Here is a 15,795-nt window from a genome sequence, read left to right on the forward strand (position 1 = left end):
TTTTCCTATGTAAACTGCTTTGAGAATTTTGTTGAAGAGTGGTATATAAATATTCTTCGTCATCGTAGTAGTAGTAGTTAGTACATGCTGGGGCCTTCCAGACAGGCCAGTCCTTACACAAGCACTTCTATAGATCTCGTTTTAAAGTAAATGTTGCAATAGTTCTTCACAGAACCACACCCCTCTTTGTCCCAAACCATAGGGGGAAAGCAAAATGCTTAAGAAATCATTTTTATAAGCAAAATGTTTATTGACTCAAGAGAGGCACATTGTCCAGTGTGATGAGAAACAAATGTGAAAGCCCTTGGCTCTGCAATTCTTCTACCACACAGAGAGCTTAACAAGCAAGTTGTACTTTCTATTTTAAAAGAAGAGAAAGCTTGAGTTGGAGGTTGTTGCTACTTGCTGCAACAACTTGCTGCAAAGAATTAAAAAAGGAAACATAAGGGGAAGGGGAATCATTCTAAGAGTTTCCTACAGTCTGTGAGAGTTGCCCAAAGAGGCAGTGGCTGACATGATGAGGAAAATCAGTCAGTCAGTCATCTTGTAATTAAAAGGACAAGTTAGGCAATGCCTAACTTGCCCTTTTAACTTCACTGGGACTCCTTTGTAATTAGTAGTCAGCTTTTCTAATATGTTTATTTTATCATCTTGTTTAGATGATGCACACGTGTTGGCCATTTATGTGGTGTCGCTGAACGGGGGTGCAAGGAAGAATGCTGTAGCCCCACACCCATGGTTTTTAGCAGAGCACCGGCAGGGAGAAAGCAGTGGGGCAGGGTTGGGCAGGTAAGAGGCACCCTCCCTGACCCTTAAAGGAAACCCCCCCACCCTCCCAGGAGTGCATGGAATCAGTTTCGTGCACATCCCTACTCCGGATGAGGTCTAGCCAATATGGAATAAAGTAGAACTATCACATAACACCACATATGGTGAAATTCCAGTTTTCCCAAGAGGTCAGTCCATGGCAACTCCAGAACATCTCACACAAGCCTTTAGGCTTCCGTCTAGATAAAATGGCCGCCACTGTGTGTCTGCTTTTACTGCTGCAAGATTGTTGTTAGCCAGAAATGCCACTCAACACAGTAACAACATTCAAAAATCATTGGCTACATTACTTCTCTACTAATAGAACATCGTAACCAAACTCCACCATCAAGATGCTTCAATGTTGCTGATTGCCAGGGTGCTGGCAACACTTAACTTATTTCTACAGCTTCCTTCCAGATGTAGGTTAGTGAGAACTGCAGGGTTGGCAAACACTTTCCCAGTGCCACTATCCAAATGCCAAAGCATACCAAAATGGTCTGCAAAATGTTGTGATGGTGTGGTATCAGGATGTGCAGTGAAGCACTTAAGCATCTGCTTCACAATGCATGAAGACAATTAAACAAAGAACCTTCACACTGCATTCACTTGACCCACATCTTACCTCTTGGAAAATTATTATATGAAATTCAACAAGCTTCATGCTCAGTTCCTTATCTGTCAATAACTGCTGTGAGGATGAATGATGCTAGGACAGGAAGAATAGAAATTGCTTGAGTTCAGAGCAACAGTTACAATTCATGTTATTTCTCTTTGGTGTAGTTGCCATGTATGAAACCTGTACTGCAGTAAAGGTAAAGTGTACCATTGAGTTGGTGTCGACTCCTGGCGACCACAGAGTCCTGTGATTGTCTTTGGTAGAACACAGGAGTGGTTGGTGGCTTACCATTGCCATCTCCGGTGCAGTATAAGATGATGCCTTTCAGCATCTTCTATATCGCTGCTGCCCAATATAGGTGTCTCCCATAGTCTGGGAAATATACCAGCGGGGATTCGAACTGACAGCCTCTTGCTCGCTAGGCAAGTTATTTCCCTGCTGCACCATTAGCATTGCATAAATCTTGTAATAGTATTGGGACAGGTTAATCAGACAGGGCATTCTGCCAGTCCCCAGGAAAGTGTGGCACTAACATGAGATGTCTCAAGCATTCTGGAAGACACAAAATGACCAAATCTCACTTCATATACACATGCAGAACTCTAGAGGAATTCACCACTGGAAAGGGTGTGGGGACAAAACAATATCTTGGGTGGGACCTGTGTTTTGGGATCCAGTCATGAGGAAAGCAGCAACTATACTACAGATGTAATGCATAAATCAGCTCAAATGTGTCCTTCTCAGCTGTTCTTATATCTGAATGTATCTTCCTATCCTTGAGCAAAAGATAATGGTGGATTAAGTATGTCCAAGTGTTAGTAGATTAATATAATCCAGCTGTTTTAACGATGTGTATATGTTCATAGGTCAAGCTGCAGCTTCAATTGCATATCCTGATCTCTATCCAAATGTATTACAATGATGTAATAACTGCGATGTAATCATTGTAATCACATTTTCAGTTCTTAAATATCCAGCCCTTTCCTCTTATACTTCAGGTTTCACTGGAAAAATCACAAAAACAAAAACTCCCATTTCTCTTTTCTCTTTTCATTCTTCTGATCTGAATACAAAGTCCAAAGACTCATCGATTCCACACTTCCACATACTCACAAGACTGCGCTAGACGTAACTGCCATTATCAGGCATATCAGGCTTTTAGAATCAATTGTTGTTTGACTGTGTTTTTATTGTGAGAAAGGCCCTCTTTCAAAGTTGCTTTTTATTTATAGCAAATGACATTTTGAATATGCTTTTAGACTGCAGTGAGTACTGCAAATAAAAACAAAGTGTTTTCCCCAACTGCACTTCAGTGTGACTGTAGTTATTTTTCAAATCCAATTTAGTTTGTCTACACACTTCAGTGGAGATAGTGTGTTGTTCAAAGTAATGGGGCCATCTTCTGCTAAGAAATCCCATCTTATTTATTGTGGTGTAACACCCTAACTGTACAACAGCTTCCATTCACAGGAGATTTCTCTGCAAGCCATTTCCATGATAAAACCAAGGATATGGGAAGAACGTATGTCCATGTTTAACTCAGACATAAGTATTTCACAATGCCACCAAAGCCTTGGCATTCCACTGCCAAGGGCCAGATCTGGCATTGGCTGACATGGTGTGCAGCATGTTGGTGATGGTGTGGACTGTGCTGAGGCTGCTGCAGACTTGTAAGCCAGTGAATGAACAGAGAATGAACAGTTGTGCAAGCAGTGCTACCACAGTTATTTCTGTTGTCGTGAATGGGAATAAATCCAGGAGGGTTGTGCGGACTGGTCCAGAGGTTCGGGGGTTTGGTCTGGAGGTCCGGAGCTTCAGGGGTTCAGGATCGGAACTGAACCTCCGGAAAAGTCCACAGTTTTTTATTTATTTTTAAAAATAAAATAAAAATACCTGTAGCCCCTTTGGGGAGCTTCCTGTAGGCCACGGGGAGGGGGCCCGTGAAGGTTCCCGCTCCCCCGCTGGCCTCTGAAATCACCGCTGCAGATGGGTTAAAAGGCCTCTTTTCGGCCCATTCAAGCCTCATAACTGCGCACGACATTTTGGCCACTGCTGTGCATGCGTAAATGGCCTCTGCGCATGCACAGTGGCCATTTTGGAAAAACAAAACATTTTGGAAAAGAGGCCTTTTTACTCAGCCATGGCAGTGATTTCAGAGGCCAGCAGGGGGAGGGGGAACCTTTGCGGACCCTCCCCCCACATCCTACAGGAAGCCCTCCGAAGGGGCTACAGGTATTTTTATTTTATTTTAAATTTTTTTTAATTTTTTTTTTTTTAAATTTAGGTATCAATGTGGGCCAGGTATCAATGGGGGCCAGACCGAACTTGGCCGGTCTGATTTGAGTCCAGTCAAGACTCAAACCGAACTGGGCCAGCTGGTTCCATGCACATCCCTAAAATCCAGTAGTGCTACTTGTGCCAACCACTCATTCTCAACAGCATCAGGGCTGCCTTAAAAGTCCTTGGCAGCCCCAGTGTTGCTTACGCCATCACTGGTATGCTGCACATCATGTTGACCATAATCTTTAGTTGTAATCTTTTAGTGGGAATCAGTGCAGCATGACTCCATCTTGCACCACGTAATATAAGTCAATGACTAACACCACAAAATGCAGGTAGTTGAGCACCATCAGCATGATGTGTCCAAACTCCACCTTCACTATTGTGGAAGAATTCTGATTCACCAGCTGAGGGAGTGGCATCCTCAGGCACATTGGTGAGCATTGCACAGCATAAGAATGTTGAAGAGAGGGTTACCTAAACCAACTTCTTATTGCTTGTTGGTTTAAAGGCACCTACAAGAGGCAGGAGCTTTGGGCTCTGGTGGCTTCACTTATCTCAAGGGAAATCTCTGGCCTGGTCACTCTTTTAAGGTGGCCCTGGTAGCATCACAGGCCCTTGGTCAGTAACCTTGGCAGTAGTTGGTTGGTTGACATCCAGACTAATGAAGCACTGGTGCTACAGGAGAAAAACTGGTGTAGCACAGTGCCTCTGAAGAGTTCCAGACTAATGCTGCACTAGTGTTTGGATTGGTGGAGGGGGATGAACTGTGAACCCCCCCCCCTTCCCTTGCTAACACTCCCTGCCACTGTGAGGACTATGCAACCCTCTAGGTCATATCTCTGGGTGGCATTGAGTGCTTCTGGGGGGAGGGAAGGTCACCAAAATTTGTCCCCACATATATTCTGTCCCCACATACACATGCCACTTCTTTGGACTGTGGCCTTCATTGGCCCTCCTCATAGCTTTGCATGCTTCTTTTTCTCTTAGCTACCACTCTGTCTCCCAGAGAATGGAATGGGGTCGATGATACAGCTACCTTGCAAAAGCTAAGCAAGTCTAGGTCTGTTCAGTGCTTGGATGGGTGACTTCTTAGGAATCTTACACATACCATCATTAGTTCTATGAGGTGGCAAAGGGTATGTTGTAAATAAAAATAATACATAAGTCAGGAGTATATCTTCCAGTGTCCATTGGGGTAACATAATGGTGATGATAGAAACTGGTCTTGTGTAGCAATCTGGCCTTGTGGTAGCAAGCATGTCTTGTCCCCTTTGCTAAGTAGGATCCACCCTGGTTTGCATTTGAATGGGAGGCTTCATGTGTGAGCACTGTAAGATATTCCGCTTAGGGGATGGGGCCGATCTGGGAAGAGCACCTGCATGCTTGCATGCAGAAGGTTCCAAGTTCCCTCCCTGGCACCTCCAAGATAGGGCTGAAAGAGACTCCTGCCTGCAGTCTTGGGAAAGTTGCTTCCAGTCTGTGTAGACAATACTCAGCTAGATGGACCAATGGTCTGACTCGGTATAAGGCAGCTTCCCATGTTCCTATATTGTGAATGAAGCACCCTATGATTTGGATCTCAGACTCACATCTGCCATTATTCTGCTGCACACTGGAATTCAAATGGCAGTACCTTCTATGCAGATCTCCATGTGTTTATTTTACTCTGCTCTAATTGCCTTTCTGACAGTTGTAACACCAGCTCTGTAAAGAGCAGCATGCATCATCCTTGATGCCTGCCTATTCAGCACTCTTCCTTGTTCTGGGTAGCCTAACCCTTCAGGCAGAACCACAAATCTTTTGAATTTTTTAACCAGCTTTGCTTGATGCTAAGAATTTATTCTTAGTTTTTCTGTGATTAACAGAATACAGATTAGACCTTTAGTAGGACCTCTATATGAGGTAAAGTGTTGTGAATACTTGATGTATTCAACTGTGACTCACTGCACTTTGATTCAGCCCAGGATCCATATGAGCTCATTCACAATAGCAGTCAAAAGCACATCAGAACAGGGAAGGGGGTGGATAATTTGTGTTTACTTCACTTCACAGCCATATCAATTGGCATTAATTGGCATCTGAGCATTAATGGCCAAAGTGCTGTGTTTTCAGTCTTCTTTCTATTGCCATGCATATGTGTATTGTGTACATGCTTGAGTGTGCACATCTGTGTATTTGTGTGCACATAAATCCCACAACATGGGATGTGCTTGATGAAATCTAACAAATGACCCAATTATGACATGAGGAAACACAACTTGAGCCAAAAGGTGGTATGTCTATGCCACCTAAATCAAGATGTTCTGAACACTAATTTTAATCGCTTTGATGAGTCTAAATGACAACCCTTTATATTTATCACCCAGCATAGAACTTAAAGGATATCACCCCTTAAAGGATATTTCAGGCACTTTCCTTTTGTTTTTTCTTCAATCTCATCCATTTTCTTTTTGCCCACTCAGTAGGATTATTCACACAATATACAGTACTCCTTTGCAGACAGTGGAGAGGTCCAGGAGAATTAATATATCTGCCTGGGCACAAGTTTTCCATTAGGCAATCACAGTAGTTTTAGTACCCAAAGTGTGCTGAAAACCTGACTAAAGTCATGCTAATGTCCCATCATGAGATTTCCGTTCTCCTGCTCCACATCACTACTTGCCCCAGAGTAGGGAAGCACAATGTTCTGTTATCCCAACACATTAAGAAGTCATTTGGGGGGACAGTCCCATGTCTCCCATAATCTCAAGTTCTGTGCAAGGAAAAACCAAGAGCAGTATACATGCCAAACTTCCCTCCTGAGCAGTAGTTAACCTCTCCAGTTCTTGAATGCACATCTCCCATATGATTTAGTTTCAACACATTTTTAGAAGTTTGAATAAACATTTCCACTGCCGTGGAAATGAATACCTTTCCTTGATATATTCCTGTCTATTATATTTGCCCTGATATTATTTATTTCATTTTTCTCCCATCATTTTTCCATGATGGACCTCAATATGGAGTATATGTAGTTTCCCAACCAGGCACTGACCAGACCCTGGCTTAGCTTCAGTAAGCTTGCATCACATGCTTTCAGATCATGCCCTAAAACTGTGGGTGTTAGATTAGAACTAAAGGGAACAAAGCACTATGGGGGAAGTCAGCTCCCATTGCTCAGAAATTATTGTCTGTACAAGACTAACTCTTATATCACCACTGCAACTATGCACACCAAGAGTGACTTGAATGTATTGATAACTAAGCATGACATGTCACTGGTATTGTTAGCAGGACAGTAGCTCTCGTAGTGAATGACAGCCTCTGTCTGTGGATGTTGTATTTCCTGCTTGATATATCTATAACCTCGTATGAGTGATTTAGTGAAGCTTCAATGGTATATATATATGGTTATTAATAACCCATACACAACAGTGACAGCTGGATATGGTTGCCAAACCAGACGAAAGCAAGCAAGATTTGTGGTCAGCATTCCTCACACACTTAATGAGAGACAGCTTCTATTCCATAGAGTATGGCTGCAAGCTGACTCACCCAAAGCTGACTCTCGAGTTTCATCTCCTTCCAAGTGACTCGAGTCCCAGTCCCTTAATTTATGATGGGCTTCAATCAACGAGCAGAAAGTGGTGGCAAGATGTAAAAGGAGACAGGAAAGGGGAGGCATTATTTTCTCTTTCCATAGCCCATAGTAAAAAAAGGTATTTCCTGTGGCTCCATGTGGGTCTATTAACAGTTCGGTTGAGAAGCACTGGAAAGGTTTATTTGAAAAAGATGTATTTATTTTCCTTTGCAAGCTGGGCTTTTCAAATGTGGAAATGGAGCGCAATTCATGACAGCTGTCATTCTGTTTCACTTGCACTTCCCCTTTTGCTCATTTTGCCCATGGGAGCAAAAAAACCAAAAGCTTTTTTTAAAAAATACACATACAAAAAATAGGTGCCCACAAATGTCTGTTGTAATTTATGTCTGACTTTGAGGGGTGAAAATTCCAGACTTGCTTGGCCATAACGGACAGCAGCACCTAACCAGAGTATATTAGAGCAGTTACACTCAGCACTAAATGACAAGTTCTAGTCTAGATGTCAGTAACATTGCAAAATTTCCTGATTCTAAAGCTGTCAGCAGGACTCCATCTCAGAAGCACATGTACAAGAAGCAAGAGCAAAAAACAACACCAAAAACCCCAACAAAAAACACCCCGCTAACATAGATTGGGGGGGGGGACCCTTCTCTATAGCAGGGATGAAAGTGCTTTTAAAAAAATGCCAGTAGGTAAAACAGCGCAAAGATCTCTCTTGAAATTTGAATGTGTATGCAGTACATATAAATGATTTTGCATTCTCACTGATTCTGTCTTCATTGATTGCCCACTGCCCAACTTTTGTTTAAAGAAGCACTTTTTACAACCCATTGGATGACACAGATGAAAATAACTGCAATATGTACATGATAACCTTCTCTTTAAAAGTTGGGTTTATGAGGCTTTGGGGCCATTTATGAACACATGAAGGTTTTTAGAGTTTTTTCGAAATCTGACTCCACTCATGTAAAATGGAAACCAGTTTTGAAATATGTCCATCATACATCCAAGATTCACCTCTCTCAGACCATTAAAAGGTCATTCACACAATCAAAAACTGTGCTTTACCCAGGTTTGAGAGCTGTGTGTGCTCCCAATTTTCGGTTGTGTCGAAGCAAGGTAAGAGGAAAACCTGGGTAGCTTTTCCTCCCACCTTGCTTCCTCACAATCATTTCTACCCAGGTTTTTCTCTTACCTTGCTTCCACACAACTGAAAATTGAGAGCACACACAGCTCCCAAACCCGGGTAGAACACAGTTTTTGATTGTGCAAAGGACCCCTTTTATCTTGGGACAGCACAGCAAACACAACAGTGCCCAAAGAACTCTGGTGAGGCAGCTGGACTTCAAATCTATGACAAGTCTGCTAGAACCCAAGACCAGTAACATTTTCCAAGTGATACCTCCAAAACTGAACAGCAAAACAAAGATGAGCACCAGATAAGCATTTTCATCCTAAGCTTCGCACAGAGAGAACTAAAACACGCAAAAAGACAAAAGTAACATTTAAAGAGCAGCCACAACTGTGTTCTTTAATCTCTTGCCCGACACCTCCCTTTAAAAATTGGGAGAGCTGTAAAGTGGCACAGATATGTTAATTTGTATATTACCATTCTTCACCTTAATAAGGCCCTCCAAACATCTTGGAAAATAATGATGCAGAACTTTTGGAAGAATTGCAGGAGGTAAATTCACCAGTAAACTTAATTCACAGCCACTAACCAATCTTAGACTGCTACTGCCAATTCCTCACCCCACCCCACCCCACCCTGCAAGCTATGCCATACTAAGCATGAGAAGATAGCCTGTTTAAATTGGAAATCATTTATTTATGTTTGTTTGTTTGTTTGTTTGTTTGTTTGTTTTTAATCTCTGTGTGTGATGGTAGCTGACCATGTGTTTTATGTTTTAGCAGTCTATTGGATAGGATGGATTGTCTAAAGCAGGGCTGCTCAACTCCGGCCCTCCTGCAGATGTTGGCCTACAACTCCCATAATCCCTGGCTATTGGCCACTGGGACTGGGGATTATTGGAGTTGAAGTCCAAAAACAGCTGGGGGGCCTAAATTGAGCAAGCCTGGTCTAAACTAATAATACCCCAAACATACTCAAAATCAGATAGTGGCAATGTTCATTTATATTTATTTATTTTATTTAAAATATTTCTATACCTCCCAAAACACACATCTTACAATTAAATGTAATTGTACAGATTAAATGTACTTTTAAATGTACAATTAATGTTCTCTATGCTTGGTACATCAAGGCTAAGAACTTGTTGGCCAAGACAATTTACTTAAACCAGTAAAGTCTTATATGAGTAATTGCAATGCTTGTGAAAAGCCTTGGATCCAGTTCACATGATACATCCAAAGTATGGTGTTTCACATGCAGTCTGGGAATGTGAGTGTGCACATCCTGCTCTCTCTTCACAAGTGTCTTTCCATTTTTCATAATTTAGATAATAAATACAAATACTTTAAATCACATGTGCAGGAGCGGTCCTGATAAATCACCCCTCGTGAACTTATGAAAACTGCAAAGGCCCACTGAGTGAAGATGCAAAACGTGTGCTCACATTGCAAATCATATGTCTGTTGGGCCAGTTGATGTATTGTCCAAACCAGCCTATTGACAAATGGAATATTTTAAATGCAGAACAGAAGAGTTCTGGCTGTCTGGTAGCATATCTATGGTGTGTGTATTCATTTTGTAGCCATGTATCAGAAATTCATTTGATTTTTAAAATAATGTACACCACATATTGGTGCAACGAGGTGGAAGAGCTCAGTTATAATAGCAAAGATATAGCCGGGGGCTGATTGTAGAACCGTTCACAAACTGCTCATGTGCAAGTTACAAGTTAAGCTAAAGCAGAAAAACAAAGCTATCCAGCTTCCACAATATGATCTTGTGAACGTACTCACCATTTTAAAACAGAACATCAGGAACCGCTTTGAAGTTCTGAACCGCTTTGATAGGGAACCAGAGGAACTGTGGAATGAAATCAAGGAAGTTGTTAAGGATGAATGTGAAAAGAGACTGCCAAAGACCAAGAAACAGAAGAAAACAAAATGGATGTCAGAACAGACAGTGGAAATTGCCCAGAAGAGGAGAGAAGCCAAAGTCAAGAAAGATAAAGACCTCAGGCAGGAACTAAAAGGGAATTCCAGAAAGCTGTTAGAAGAGACAAGGAGCAATACTACAATGACATCTGTAAAAACCTTGAGGATGGAAATAGACATGGAAAAACAAGACAATTTTTCCAAAAGATCTCAGAACTGAGAGGGAGGTTCCAACCTTGAATTGGTATGTTAAGGGATGCCAAAGGACATACAGTAACTGACTCAGAGAAGATAAACAGACACGGAAGGAATATACTGGAAATCTGTACAACAGGGACATCAACATCCAAGGTACTCTAGAAGATACTCCCTACTTGCAGGAACCTCTAGTATGGGAAGATGAAGTTAGATCAGCATTCCAGTCATTACCAAGTCGGAAGGCTACAGGAATTGATGGAATAGCTAAAGAAATATGGCAGGCAACAGAAGAATCAGTCAAGGCTCTAACCAAACTATGCCAGCCTTTTGAGAACAACAAATTTTGTTCTCAGATTTTGAGAACAACACAGTGGCCAACAGACTGGAGGAGGTCAGTCTACATACCCATACCAAAGAAAGGAGACTTAACAGATTGTGCAAACCATGCACAATATCCTTAATTTCACATGCTAGCAAAATAATGCTCAGGATCATCCAATGCAGATTAGAGTCCCATTTGGAAAGGAAAGTGCCAGATGTTCATGCTGGTTTCAGAAAAGGTTGAGGAACAAGAGACATCGTTGCTGATGCACGCTAGATTATTGAGAAAGCCAAAGAATACCAAAAAGAAGTAAATATGTGCTTTATTGCCTACAGAAAAGCCTCAGTTTGCATCGACCAAGTCAAGTTGTGGAATATCCTTAGGAAAATGGGTGTCCCAGAACATCTTATGAGAAACCTATACACAGGACAGGAAGCCACAGTCCAGACAGAACATAGTGAAAAAGACTAGTTCCAGATCGGCAAAGGAGAAAGACAAGGCTGTATACTTTCTCCTTCTTTATTCACTTTATATGCTGAACATATACTGAGAGAAGCTGGATTGGAAGAAGATGAGCGTGGTTTTAAAGATGGAGGAAGAAACATCAATAACTTGCTGATGACACCACCCTGATAGCTGAGAATGTGGATGATCTGCAAGCTCTTGTAATGAAAGTCAAGGAGTTCAGTGAAAAAATGAGACTACAATTGAATGTAAAGAAGACTAAACTAATGACAATGAGTACAGCCACCAGCCTCAGAACTGATAATGAAGACACTGAAGTGGTAGATAGCTTTTGCCTTTAAGGATCAACCGTCAACAGTAAAGGATCCAGCGGTCAAGAAATACGCCACAGACTAGCACTTGGTAGGGTTGCAATGAAGGCATTGAAAAGGATATTTAGATGCCATGATGTATCTATATCTACAAAGATTCAAATAGTTCAGACAATGGTTTTCCCCGTGACACTCTATGGATGCGAAAGCTGGACTTTGAAGAAGCAAGATAGAAAAAGCATTGAGCTTTTGAACTTTGGAATTGGAGAATACCATGGACAGCCAGGAAAACAAACAAATGGATCATAGAATAAATCAATCCAGAATTTTCACTCAAGGCACAAACAACCAGTTTCAAACTATCATACTTTGGACACATTATGCGATGATTCAGCTCCCCTGAGAAGTCCATAATGTTGAGGAAAGTGGAAGGAAAGAAAAGAGGACAACCAGCAGCAAGGTGGATGGACTCGATTACGACAGCAATGAATGCACCACTTAGAGACCTTAAAGGCCAAGTTGAAGACAGATCATCCTGGAGAGAATCTATCTATGTGGTCGCTAAGAGTCAACACCGACTTGATGGCACTTAATCAATCAATCAATCAATCAATATTACACCATCAATGTGCATGGTGGTTTACAAAGTGATGGAGCCACTCTGGGAAGAGCATCTAGCTTCCAAGTTCCCTCCCTGGCATCTCCAACATAGGGCTGAGAGAGATTCCTGCCTGAAATCTTGGAGAAGCTGCTGCCAGTCTATGAAGACAATACTGAGCTAGATAGACCAATGGTCTGATTCAGTATGTGGCAGCTTCCTATGTTCCTATATATGTTCCTAAATGTTGGCTCTCTGACATTTAGCAGATGTCCCTATTCAGGCCAGTACAGCATCCCACCCAGTAGATGTTGCTGGTGTCTCCCTTGTGTCTCTGTTTACATTGCAAGCCCCTAGGGGACAGAAAACCATCTTCTCTTTCCTCTTGCTGTGTCAATCATGTTTAGACTGGTTTTGATGTTGTTGGAAAGTGGAAGAAGGGGAAGGGGAAGGAGAAGGAGTTGGCAAGTCAGTGATGAGAAGAGACTTTCTGTCACTGCTTCCAAGGGTGAACCTACACTATCCCAATATGCTTCCAAATAATGAATGGCATCAGTGGTGTAGGGAAGCCAGTGGCAGCCCTGGTTCAGCCCACCGCCAGCGCCTTCTCCCAGCCACGCTCCATGTGTCTGATGTCAGATGCAGGGGGCCTGCTTTTGCTCACAAATGGGACAACACACCCTGATTGCAGGCAAATTCCAGCCAGGACCACATTCGCAGTGCAGCCAGGAGTGGCTCTCCCTGCTTTATTTATTTATTTTATTTATTTATTGTTGCATTTATATACCGTCTTTAATTAAAAGACAACCCCAAGGTGGTTTACAAAAGTTAAAACATACAATAAAAAGGCAATAAAACATCAAGCATATATCTATATCTATATCTATATCTATATCTATATCTATCCATCTATCTATATACACACACACACACACACACACACACACATATAAAATACAGGCATAAAAAAATTACAACAGATAAAAACACACAGAAGCAGCAGTAAAAACGATTATGTAAAAGCCTGGGTAAAAAGCCAAGTTTTAACAAGCTTTCTAAAAGCCGTGATGGAGTCCAAGGAGTGAATGGCCACTGGGAGAGCATTCCAAAGTCTGGGAGCAGCAACAGAGAAGGCCCTGTCCCGAGTGCATGACAGCCGGGCTTTAAAAGGCAGGGAGATGCACTCCTGGCCAGGCTGGGAAGCTGGCAGTGGCTAAGCTTCTCAAAAACCAAGCCACACAGGGGGCATGGCTGGGCCACTGAGTGTGGCACAGTCCCTGAGTGCAGCAGCCTGGGTTCTTTGAACCCGTTCGCACAATGGTGGCTCCACCCCTAACTGGCATGTAGACACAGGTGACAGAGGACTCACCTACTACTACCACCCTCCAAAACCTGACTGTCTTCCATAGTCTAAGCTGCTACCACTGAGCAAAGAACTAGCAGAATTGGGCTTGATTCTGCAGGCATACAATTGTTCATGCCATGGCAACTCTGTCCTGGATTATAGGAAACTTACAGGAAGGAAGAAGATCCCTTTTCATCCTTTGCCTGTCTCTTTACATCTCTCCCAAGCCTGGTGTTTGAAAGCAAAGGAAGAAATACGTTCCTCATCTGCATGGCTTAGCTATTCCTTCTCTTTTCAGCTTCCTGGCTGGGCTCATGCATAAGCAGATGAGCTCATAAAACTGGAGAATGCAAATGAGGAAAATAATCCCCTCCTCACTCATGGACCCCTCTGTAATTCCATCTCCCTTCAGCTTCCCAACTGGCCATGGTAAGTGGATGGAAAAGAAGAATGCTTTCTGAATGGGACTTGGAACTTGGATCCTAGAGCACACATGCTTAGTTCACTTGAGGAACTGCTCACGCTCTTCCAGCCTGGCTGGCTACCCAAGCATATTATTAGTGTATAATGGGGTGTGTTTTGCTGCACATAGTCAGTTTGCTAAGGGAGCCAGCCAAAGGAGAAGCGAATTGGCAATCCAAACAAACCAATAGTGGCAAGAGCAGTAAGCTAAAGAAAGGAGGAGGGTGAGAGGTCTTCTTCCCTTCCTGCTCCATCATTGCCTCTCTCCAGCCCAGGCTCTTGATTAGTGAATGAAATAATCAGAAGTGAAGCATTGTCCATAGCAGGAATAACCTGATTTGCTTCAGCCTAAAGGAAGAGTAAATAAAAACCACTTAAGAGGTTGGCATGCCAATATTTTATTGACTGGCATACCAATTTCGCTTAAGCTGGGGGAAAAAGAGTTCCTAATAAGAACTTACCACAATTTCCCCCACTGGGTTAAACAGCTGAGACCTTTGGGATTTCCCTTGTGTTTTTAAGCAATTTACTTCTTGAAAACAAATCCCTTCCTTCCTCTTTCAGCAGGGAAAAACATGTTTTATTGCTGCACTGCTTGGTTTTGTGATGGCACATTGCCATAGAAAATTTTCAGCAACCATGCAAAACCAGCATGATAATGTCTATAAAGTTAGAATGAAAAGGAGAACTTTAGTAATGACCACTAGCTTGTTCCAAGCAAGTTCTTTCTGCGTTCAGTGTCAACTCAGAATAAGTATTGGTTCTTCTGACTATTGTTTAAGGACATGCTGAATACTTGCTGTGTGGAAATGTGTTGTATGCCCTCTTAATTTCTAGGCCAAAAATGTCATTTGGAGGAGGGGGGGGGAGTATGTCCTATGAATACCCTTAATGGTCACCAGCTTACATACTGTGCAAATATGGAAAAGAGAGGCATGGGTGCTACTCTCCTCAGGAGAGTAATGTCACAGTGGAGTTTTTCACAAAGGGCTTTTAAAGTTTTTTAACTTGCATCTCCTCCCGAATGGAGAGGGTGCGTTCACATATCAGACAGATTTACCCCGAAGTCCCTGCGAGTTATCGGGGAGCAGTTCACATACAATTTGGGTTTTTCACAGCACATTGAGTATAGCGTGATTTAGATCCAGTAGGGGTGTGCACAGAACCGGCTGTTCCAGTTCAGTTTGTGTGCAAACTGGACCCAAACCAGACTGGGCCACTTCAGTCCGGCACCCCCTTGAAACAGTTCAGTTTGGTCCGGGGGTGGGGTTGCAAGGGTTGGGTTTTTTTTTTTTCATTTGTGTTTTAATCAGCATGACCCAGGCCACTCAGGCCTATTGTGCAGGCATGGTGGCCTCCAAAATGGCTGTGCACCAAAGGGGACTGAGTGAAGAGTGGCCGATCGGCTGATTTCTTAAATAAGGGAGGCCAGCGGGGGGAGGGTGAATCTCCGGACCCCTCCCACCACCTCAGACAACTCCCAGAGGGGGTAAGATTTTTTTTTAAAGGTCACAAACCCCCAGGGGGGTTCAGTCCAGGGTTGGGCCGAACAGGTGGTGGTTCGGTTTGACCCTGAACAGTTGAACTGAACCGGTTCCATGTTGAACACGTTCGACATCAAACCTGTTTGCATATCCCTAATATCCAGGGTTTTAAAAAGTCTGCTATTTGTGTCAATTTTTGGGACAACTTTGAGTTTGCAGTAAAGCCTCCCCATAAACTTAGGGTAAAGCCTGCTGTGC

The 15,795-nt window shown here is 42.6% G+C and overlaps 1 long non-coding RNA gene across 1 annotated transcript in view; it reads right to left on the minus strand.

Moving 5' to 3' along the window:
• LOC128340996 (uncharacterized) overlaps positions 1-13,872 on the minus strand; it is a 164,062-nt gene extending 150,190 nt beyond the window's left edge. The window contains exons 1-2 of the long non-coding RNA XR_008314137.1: positions 13,763-13,872; positions 10,215-10,281 (exon numbers count right to left, since the gene is read on the minus strand). This is a non-coding gene — a long non-coding RNA (uncharacterized LOC128340996). The remainder of the gene's footprint in view (positions 1-10,214; positions 10,282-13,762) is intronic.
• Between the last annotated feature and the right edge of the window lie 1,923 nt (positions 13,873-15,795).

Source organism: Hemicordylus capensis, chromosome 1, assembly GCF_027244095.1.
Source record: "Hemicordylus capensis ecotype Gifberg chromosome 1, rHemCap1.1.pri, whole genome shotgun sequence".
NCBI classification, from domain to species: domain Eukaryota; kingdom Metazoa; phylum Chordata; class Lepidosauria; order Squamata; family Cordylidae; genus Hemicordylus; species Hemicordylus capensis.